The sequence below is a fragment of the Tachyglossus aculeatus genome, chromosome 25 (genome assembly GCF_015852505.1).
Source record: "Tachyglossus aculeatus isolate mTacAcu1 chromosome 25, mTacAcu1.pri, whole genome shotgun sequence".
In the NCBI taxonomy this organism is placed as follows: Eukaryota; Metazoa; Chordata; class Mammalia; order Monotremata; family Tachyglossidae; genus Tachyglossus; species Tachyglossus aculeatus.
Window position 1 is genome coordinate 8,597,734 of NC_052090.1, and position 9,947 is coordinate 8,607,680.

At 44.0% G+C, this 9,947-nt stretch overlaps 1 non-coding gene across 1 annotated transcript; it reads right to left on the bottom strand.

The window, feature by feature from the left end:
* Positions 1-9,305: 9,305 nt before the first annotated feature.
* LOC119945629 lies at positions 9,306-9,443 on the bottom strand. The gene has a single exon (XR_005456289.1). It is a non-coding gene; the product is annotated as a small nucleolar RNA SNORA7 (small nucleolar RNA).
* Between the last annotated feature and the right edge of the window lie 504 nt (positions 9,444-9,947).

Consider the following 9,947-nt stretch of genomic DNA (forward strand, 5'->3'; position numbering starts at 1 on the left):
GCCCCAGCACTCAGAACAGTGCCTGGAGCATGGTAAGCACTTAACAAATACAAAATGAAACAAAAACAAAAAGAACAAAAACAAAAAAACAAGGTATTATTTTGTTTCATTTTCTTTAAGGAAAGATCATATCAATGTGATGTTTTTAAATATCAAATTGTGTAGCTGTTATAATAATTGTGCTATTTGTTAAGCAGGTACTCTTCTCCAAACATTGTATTAAGCCCCGATATTCAGGCAGGACACAGTTCCTATCCCAACCAGGGTTCGCATTCTAACTATGAAGGAAAATAGGCATTGAATTCCCGTTTTACAGACGGGGAATCTGAAGCACAGAGAAGTTAAGTGATTTGCCCAAGGTCACACAACAGGTAAATGGCAGAGAGGGGATTAGAACCCAGGTCATTCATTCATTCATTCAATCGTATTTATTGAGCACTTACTGTGTGCAGAGCACTGTACTAAGCGCTTGGGAAGTACAAGTTGGCAACATATAGAGACGGTCCCTACCCAACAATGGGCTCACAGTCTAGAAATGGGCTCACAGTCTAGAAGATGAAAGAATGAACCAAATCTATGGAAAAAAAAGCCAGAAATAAATAGTTTTCCCTTCCCCTTCCTTTCCACCTAAATGTGGTGCTGAGGATTAACAGAGTCTAGGTCACTGTGTCGCTGCCCTTTAGGTGATGATTAAACATAGCATCAATTCACATCTCCATTCCTTGACCCAAAATAGGAAACTGTCTATAAATAACCGGGTGGAACATAGTACCATGCTGAGAAGGGCAAACCATTTGGGAAGAAAAATTTGTAATATATTATTGCATTTTTTCAATGTTTTGCTTCACTGAAGTTTAAGCTAGTGTCTACAGTGCTTGAATTTTAAAAATCGGCGCCTGTGGATGCGTTTAATATGGTTAGCCTTCATCTGCTAAAAAGATATAGAAAGAGGTCAACTCAAATAACTCATTTTTTTATTATTTCACATTTCGCTAGCTGTACTCTTCTCTACAAAATGGTGCCAGGTGCAGGGTAATTTCTTTCATATGGCGATGTTGAAGGATTGCTCCAAATTTTGGCCTTTTGCCAGGGCACGTGGTTTCGTTTAGCTCACTTAGAAATCTCAAGCAAGGGTAGGCTCCTCTCAGAAACTTTTGGCATGTTCCCCTCTGCCACCTGTTTCAGATTTTGAGCCTCTTCTCCTTGGTCATTGGATTTCTGTGAAAAATGTAGTCCTTGGGAATACAACTCAGGCTCTGCTTTCTCCCAATTTGATGTCGAACTGGTGTTCATTATTGAAGTTAATGTTACTGGTGTTTGTGTTATTGGCTGAGAGGACTGATGTGTGACTGAAAATCCATTGGTGTGTGCGGGTAGAGGTAATGCAGGCCTTACTGTGTGCAGAGATCGGTGCTAAGCACTGGGGAGAGCACATTACAACAGAGTTGGTAGACACGTTTCCTGCCCTCAAGAAGCTTACAGATTAGAGGGGAAGAAAGACCTTAATATTAATGGGTAAATTACAGATTTGTACCTAGGTGGTGAGGGGCTGAGGGTAGGGTGAATAAAGTGGGCAAATTCAAGTGGAAGGGTGACACAGAGTGAAGTGGGAAAAGAGGAAATGAGGGCTTAATCAGAGAGGGACTCTTGGAGAGGACATGATTTTAACGAGGCTTTGAAGGTGGGGACAGTGGTGGTCTGCCGGGTATGAAGAGGAAGGGAGTTCCAGGACAAAGGCAGGATGTGAGCAAGTGGTCGGTACCCAGACAGACAAGATTGAGGTGCCAGGAGTAAGTTGGCATTAGAAGAACAAAGTGGGCAGCCTGGGGGGAGTAGGAAGCAAAAAATACAACACTGACAAATAGCCAAAATAATAACAGTATCAGTGAGATGCCAATAATAACTGTGGTATTTGTTAAGCGCCTACTCTGTGCCAGCCACTGTACTAAGTGCTGGAATGGATACAAGCAAATTGGACAGGACACAGTTCCCGCCCCACATGGGGCTCACAGTCTTAATCCCATTTTCCAGATGAGGGAACTGAGGCCCAGAAAAGTGAAGTGACTTTCCCCAGGGCACAGCAGACAAGTGGCAGAGCTGGGATTAGAACCCAGGCCCTTCTGGCTCCCAGGTCTGTACTGTATTCACTAGAACATGGAGGCTGTGGCTAGAGGAGAAGCATTTTAGGTTTCTTGAGGTTCAGAGTCCAAGACCACAGTCACCGCAACGGCAGCCCTGTCTTCCTGGGTTTTTTGGAGGCTTCATGCTGGGGGTGGGATGAGTATCTATTGCCCACCGTGGTGGTGGAGGCTTCCTGCTGGCAGGGAAGAGAGTCTTTGCCAATTCCTAGGGTGGCGGGTATGGCTGACTGTCCTGGACTCCAAGACTTTGTGGTAGGAGCTTTTATTCCCAGCACAGGTGCATGGAGCATGGCGGGAGGGAAGGCGACAATTATTCAGCCATGATGGTCATCTCCCAGTAGAGCGACAGCTTGGCCTAATGGGTAGAGCAAGGACCCGGGAGTCAGAAGTACCTGGGTTCTGTTCCCAGCTCTGCCACTTGCCTGCTGTGTGAACTTGGGCGGGTCACTTTTCTCCTCTTCCCCTCATTTACCTCACTGGCACAACAGGGATTAAGACTATGAGCCCCAGGTGGGACAGCAACTGACTCCAACCTGATCAACTCTTATCAACTCCAGCGCTTAGTAGAGTGCCTGGCACACAGTATTCATTCAGTCAGTCATATTTATTGAGCGTTACTGAGTGCAGAGCACTGTTCTAAGCACTTGGGAGTATACAGTATAACAGTAAACAGACATTCCCTGACGACAATGAGCTTACAGTCTAGAGGATGAGCTTACACAAATACCACAAAAAAGGTCCATCATCATCATCATCAATCGTATTTATTGAGCACTTACTGTGTGCAGAGCACTGTACTAAGTGCTTGGGAAGTACAAGTTGGCAACACATAGAGACAGTCCCTACCCAACAGTGGGCTCACAGTCTAAAAGGGGGAGACAGAGAACAAAACCAAACATACTAACAAAATAAAATAAATAGAATAGATATGTACAAGTAAAATAAATAAATTGTCCACCATTATACACCACAGGATTCTAGAATGCCTCTAATATATTTATTCATTTATTGTTCCCTCCCAGCTTGTAGATGCTGCCTTAACTTTTGCAATTCAGCAACTGCTTGGAAACTCTGCCACTGCCCGTTCTTTTTTTCTTATGGCATTTATTAAGCGCTTCCTATGTGCAACACACTGTTCTAAGTGCCGGGGAGGTCACAAGGTGATCAGGTTGTCCCACGGGGGCCTCACAGTCTTAATCCCCATTTTACAGACGAGGGAACTGAGGCCCAAAGAAGTGAAGTGACTTGCCCAAAGTCACACAACTAAGTGGTGGAGTTGGGATACGAACCCATGACTTCTGACTCCCAAGCTTGGGCTCTTTCCACTAAGCCATGTTGCTTCTTCTCACGTGCCCTGCCCTTCAAAACCGTCTTTCTGTGAGTGTCCCATTCATGTCGCTCAGCTGATTGCATTCTGGGACCTCCTTATTGGCAGACTAGTTATTTAGGATAATATGAACAGATGGTTTAATCAGAGCACTGAAAGGCTAAGACCGGTGCCTCTCCCTGACAGAATGGATTGAAGTCACTTTTTTTTATGGCATTTGTTAAGCACTTACAATGTGACAAGCCCTGTACTAAGTGCTGGGGTAGATAATAATAATAATAATAATAATAATAATAATGGCATTTATTAAGCGCTTACTATGTTCAAAGCACAGTTCTAAGTGCTGGGGAGGTTACAAGGTGATCAGGTTGTCCCACATGGGGTTCACAGTCTTAATCCCCATTTTACAGATGAGGTAACTGTATCATCTCGGCTATATGGTATGCTCCCAAGTGCTCAGTACCATGCTCTGCACACAGTAAGCCCCCAATAAATATGACTGGTTGATTGATCTTGTGATCCAAGGTCAGGATGCTGTTAGAAAACCTTGTAGAAAAACCTTGCAGAGATTGGGTGGAAAATGATCGTCATTATGGTGTTTGTTAATTGTTTCCTATGCGTCAAGCACTGCTCTAAGCGCCAGGGTAGATACAAGATCAACAGGTCAGACATAGACCGTGTCCCAAACAGGGCTCACAGTCCTGTCCTGGGAAGGAGAACAAGTATTGAATCCCATTTTACGGGTGAAGTTCCAAACAGAGAAGTGAAGTGACTTGCTCAAGGTCACACTAAAGATCTGTGGTGCGACGAGGATTAGAACCCAGGTCCTCTGGCTCCCAATCAATCAATCGTATTGAGCGCTTACTGTGTGCAAATCACTGTACTAAGCGCTTGGGAAGTACAAGTTGGGTCCAGGCTCTTTCCACAAAGCCCCACTGTTCCTCGAGAGAAAATGCTCTTACAATCTGTCAGCAGCTGTGCATAAAGCTAAGCAGCCATCTCCTAGCATTCTTACATAATTTCCAAATTATTTCATCTATGTACTTGCCTTTTCATAAGAAGGAAGCCGAGAAGCTGATCCTTCATAACAGGAAAACAATAACAGGCAAGATAATGTTTTCTGATTAGCTTGATCTCTGTTTATTCAAACACCCACAATACAAATATTGGGCTTTTCTATCGGACCATTCTTTTGCTCTGCCAACATCACCAACTTTGTTATCTGTCTCTTGCTTGCTGTTGCTAAAGGAAGGAAAGGGGAAATCATGTACTTCAGGCAGATCTCAGTTAAACATCTCAATACACGCTCAGCAGAAGAGGATGTGAATTGAGAATTCTCCCTTATGGGGCTGCCTTGAGAAGACCGAATCTCTGCTAGCCCAGGTCTGACAATGTGGAAGATACCAAGTAGTTGGAGTTAGATTATTGAGACTCCTGAATGACCGGCTCTGTATTCAGAAGTCAACATATTGCCACCTAGCAAGAAAAATAATAGTAATAAATAAATAATAAACAGTTGTGAAATTTGTTCAGGGTTTACTGTATGTCAATCACTGTTCTCAGCTCTGGGGTACGTACAAGGTAATCAGGCTGGACACAGTCCCTGTCCCACATGGGGCTCATTGTCTTCATCCCTATTTTATAGATGAGGTGTGTGAGGCACAGAAAAGTGAAGTGACTTGACCAAGGTCACACAGCAGACAAGTGGCAGAGACAGTATCAGATCCCAGCTCCTCTGACTCTCCAGCCCGTGCTCTTTTCACTAAGCCATGATGCTTAGCCAAGGATGAAGGTTTTGGTTCTAGTTGTGCAGAAACAGCTTGGCCTAGTGGAAAGAGCACAGGCTGAGAAGCCAGAGTAACTAATAATAATAGTAATAATGACGGTGGGGTTAGTTGTTAAACACTTTCTATATCCTGAGTACTGTACTAAGCACTAGAGTACATACAAGGTAGGTTCTAATCCTGGCTCTGGCACTGTACTGTTGTGTGACCTTGGACACTGGTGACTGCACTTAACTCATCCAAATTGTCTCAAATAGCAATAACAATGGTGAGAGTAATAATAATGGTGGTATGTGTTAAGTATTTACTATGTGCCAAGTACTGTCCTAACCTCTAGGGCAGATATAAGACAATCAGATCCCACTTGGGGCTCAGAGCTTAAGTAGGAGGGAGAACACTTACTGAATCCCCATTTTGCAGATAAGGGAATTGAGGCACAGGGAAGGTTAAAAGTGACTTGCCCAAGGTCACCCAGCAGACAAGTGAAAGAGCCAGGACTAGAACCCAAGTCCTCTGGCTCCCAGGCCTTTGCTCTATCCACTAGGCCACGCTTCTTCTGATTGAACACTGATGGTATAGAAGCCAGTCTTTCTCTCTCTCAGACTGTGACCTCTCTGTTGGATTAGGACTGTTGACTTGTTCATGGTGTATCTGCCCCAACTCTTGGCACAAAGGAAACTGTTACCAAATAACATTATAGTTATATATTAAGAGAGAGGTCCAGAGAGGCTGGATAATTGAGATTTGCTTGGTAGCATGAGAGAGAAGAAATTTTGAGTTGGTACATAGTGGAAATCCATATGTATTTATTCATCATTCATTCATTCGAGCTCTTACTGTATGCAAAACACTGTACTAAGTGCCGGGGAGAATACAATACATTCATTCATCCATTAACTCATTCATTCATCCATTAACTCATTCATTCATCCATTAACTCATTCATACATCCAAAGGGGTCTCAGGACTACATTATTAGAAGCAAATTTCCAGAAATGTAGAGGAGATACCAATCTGTTTTGACCAGACAAGATTGCTGAAAAAAGACAACGAGTTTTATTGTAGCGGGTGGGATTTCCTGAGATATAGGGTAAATTTCAGATTAAAAGGAGAAAGTTGATAATACAGCCTCTGAAAACAAAGTCATGGGGGGCGGGTTGTTTGCTGTTTTTGTCCAATTTTAGCTTTTGAAATAGAGGGTGGATGGTTACCACGCCTGGTTCAAATGAATGTGGTTTGTGAGTGAGAAAAGGGAGTGGTCTGGATTTAGAAGCTACCCTCAAGTGAGCAGCAATGACAGATCACTCTGCCAGGCTTTCAGACATGTTAATGAATTATATGGCATCATTCCAGTTGGTGATTAATGATGCTCTAATACCAAGGTCATAAATATTATTATTATGGTATTTGTTAAGCACTTCCTCTGTGCGAAGCCCCGTACCAAGCTCTGGGATGGATATTAGCAAATCGGGTTGGACCCCGTCCCTATCCCATGTGGTGCTCATGGTCTCAATCCCCACTTTACAGATGAGGCAACTGAGACCCAGGCAAGTTAAGTGACTTGCCCAAGGTCACACAGCAGACAAGCGGCGGAGACAGGATCAGAACCCATGACCTTCTGATTCCCGATCCGTGCTTATCCACTACCCCATGCTGCTTCTCCTACACAAACATGCACTCTGGCCGTACTAACCTATTCCCTCATTTCTAACACCTAAGTGCTTAGTACACTGCTCTGCACATTGTAAACGCTCAATAAATACGATTGATCCATTTGAGTGTAATATTTTGAATGTCCCCCTGACTATGCAGATGACCCTGGGGTACTTTAATAGTGCACTACTGTGAGATCCAGTTTCCTCCCAGGGGACTCTAATTTGGGTTCAGTCTTTCCATCAAAGTACCTTGTCTTTGTTCTGCATGGATACAGCAAAGATTCAGAGATATTTATCTGAATTAGGAGAGACACCGTAGACTAACGGTAAGACCATGGGCTTGGGAGTCAGAAGACCTAGGTTTTAATCCCTATTCTGCCAATTCCCTGCTCTGTGACCTTGGGTAAGTCACTTCACTTCCCTGGGCCTCAGTTTCCTCATCTATAAAATGAGGATTCAGTACCTGTTCCCCCGACTTTCATAGACTGTCAGCCCCATGTGGTTCAGGACCTTTTTCCAACCTGATTATCTTCTCTCTACCCCAACACTTAGAACAGTGCTTGACACATAATGAACACTTAACAAATGCCGTCATTAGTATTGTCATTATCAGATATAAGGAAAGGAGGCAGGAAAACAAACCTCCAGGATTTCTCATTCTTGTCGCAGCTTGGGAAAGGTTTTTATTTCGTCTGTTTTTGTGGTGTTTGTTAAGAGGTTAGGTATGTAGGGGGGTGGAGGTGGGGGGCGTCTCCTGACCAGGATAGGAGTTGAGACGATCAGATGATAACAGTGATCTGATACCAGGGTTGAGTCACAACGTGTCACGGGGACTGGAGAGTGGAAATAAATCAGGAAGGGATAAGCCTTAATCCTCCATCTGTCCATGATTGTGAAGGACCAGAGAACACAAGTGGGTAGATGAGAGATAAATAAATAGATATAGAAGGATGGATGTATTCATATTTTGATGTGCTTCGAGTGCATCAAGTTAATCCACAAAAGGTTAGAGTGAAAAAGTTTTATTTTTACATGACCATAAGACCAAAAAACATACTTGAAGCATTATGGGTTCAGACCAGCGGTCCATGGAGAACAATAGTCTGTTCTCCTTCAATTCTCATGTCTTCCCACACAGCCATCTGATCCTGCATAATTGGTTTAACTTGCATTTGCCTCGGTCTCCCTACATGCAAAAAGAGCACTGACATTATCATCTACTGGACATGATGATTATGAGAAGCAGGTGTTTTACTAGAAACTACCATTGGAAAGAGCCCTAGAAATCTTATTAAAGATAAAACTTTGTAATTTCATCCAAAATGAAGGCTGCATTGAATTGATAAAGACAGAATTTCCTAGGACTTCCTACCATACTGGAATTGTACTTCCCAAGCTCTTAGTACAGTGCTCTGCACACAGTAAGCGCTCAATAAATACGATTGAATGAATGAATGAATGAATGAAAGCCCAGATTCACTATTTTCTCCCATCACCATCACCCAACTCTACCTGATCTGCCTCTCCGCTGCTCTTTAAAAAACTCCTTCTAGTCCCTCTCCCCTCCCCAAGCCCCAGCTCACTACAGCTTTTAAAAATGGGTTTCCATTTTCCTGCAGCTCACTCGCTTGCCCTGAACTCTTTCCTCACCCATCCCCATGACCCTTCTGGCCTCCCCAAAACCTACCTGACACCATTTCATCACTGGACTTGCCAAAACCTCAGTGTTTGGATTGGACTTGGAAAGGGGAGGAAGAGCTAGCCTGTTGTGGGCAGGGAATGTGCCCATTTGTTGTTGTATTATACTCTCCCAAGCACTTAGTACAGTACCTTGCACACAGTAAGCTCTCAATAAATACAACTGAATGAAAGGGAGAGAACCACCCATGCTACCCAACCCCCTCCATCCTAAACTTGTCAAGGCCCATCTCCATGAGTTTGTTGTTGTTGTTGTTGTCTTATGCTGTCGAGTCATGTCCGACCCTTAGCGGCACCATGGAGCTTTGGAGTCAGAGGTCAGGGGTTCAAATTCCGGCTCTGCCAATCAGCTGTGTGACTTTGGGCAAGTCACTTAACTTCTCTGTGCCTCAGTTCCCTCATCTGTAAAATGGGGATGAAGACTGTGAGCCCCCCGTGGGACAACCTGATCCCCTTGTATCCTCCCCAGTGCTTAGAACTGTGCTTTGCACATAGTAAGAGCTTAATAAATGCCATCAGTATTATTATTATCTCTCCCAGGGCACCCCACCTCCATCTGCAATCGTTCTGGTAGTGGATCCAGAGAGTTTTCTTGGTAGAAATTTGGAAGCAGTTTACCATGGCCTTCTTCCAGGCAGTAAACTTGTCTCCACCCTCGACTCTCCCCCATGACGCTGCTGCCCAGCACAGGTGAGTTTTGACTTGCAGCAGATTGCCTTCCACTTGCTAGCCACTGCCCAAGCTAGGAATGGAATGGCTAGGCCTCTGCCTGACTCTCCCTCCCATAGTCGAGACTGGTAGAGTACTGGAAACTCTCCAGGTGCAACCCTGAGAAGTGCTCCGTGAAACCCATGGAGTAACCTTAAAAGCTGGGGAAGGGATCATAATATTATTAATAATTGATTGATTAATTATTATTATTCTCTGAGGCACAGAGAAGCCGCATGGCTCAGTGGAAAGAGCACGGGCTTTGGAGTCACAGGTCATGGGTTCAAATCCTGGCTCCACCACTTGTCAACTGGGTGACTTTGGGTAAGTCACTTAACTTCTCTGTGCCTCAGCTACCTCATCTGTAAAATGGGGATGAAGACTGTGAGCCCCCGTGGGACAACCTGATCACCTTGTAACCTCCCCTGTGCTTAGAACAGTGCTTTTCACATAGTAAGCACTTAATAAATGCCATCATCATCATCATTAATAATAGTAATAATAATAATTGTTATTACTATGTGCCAACGATTGTAATGAGCACAAGAACTGATTCAAGATGGTCAGTCCCCAAGGACAGGGAACCTGTCTACCAACTCTGCACTGTCCCAGTGCTTCTTACTGACTATAATAA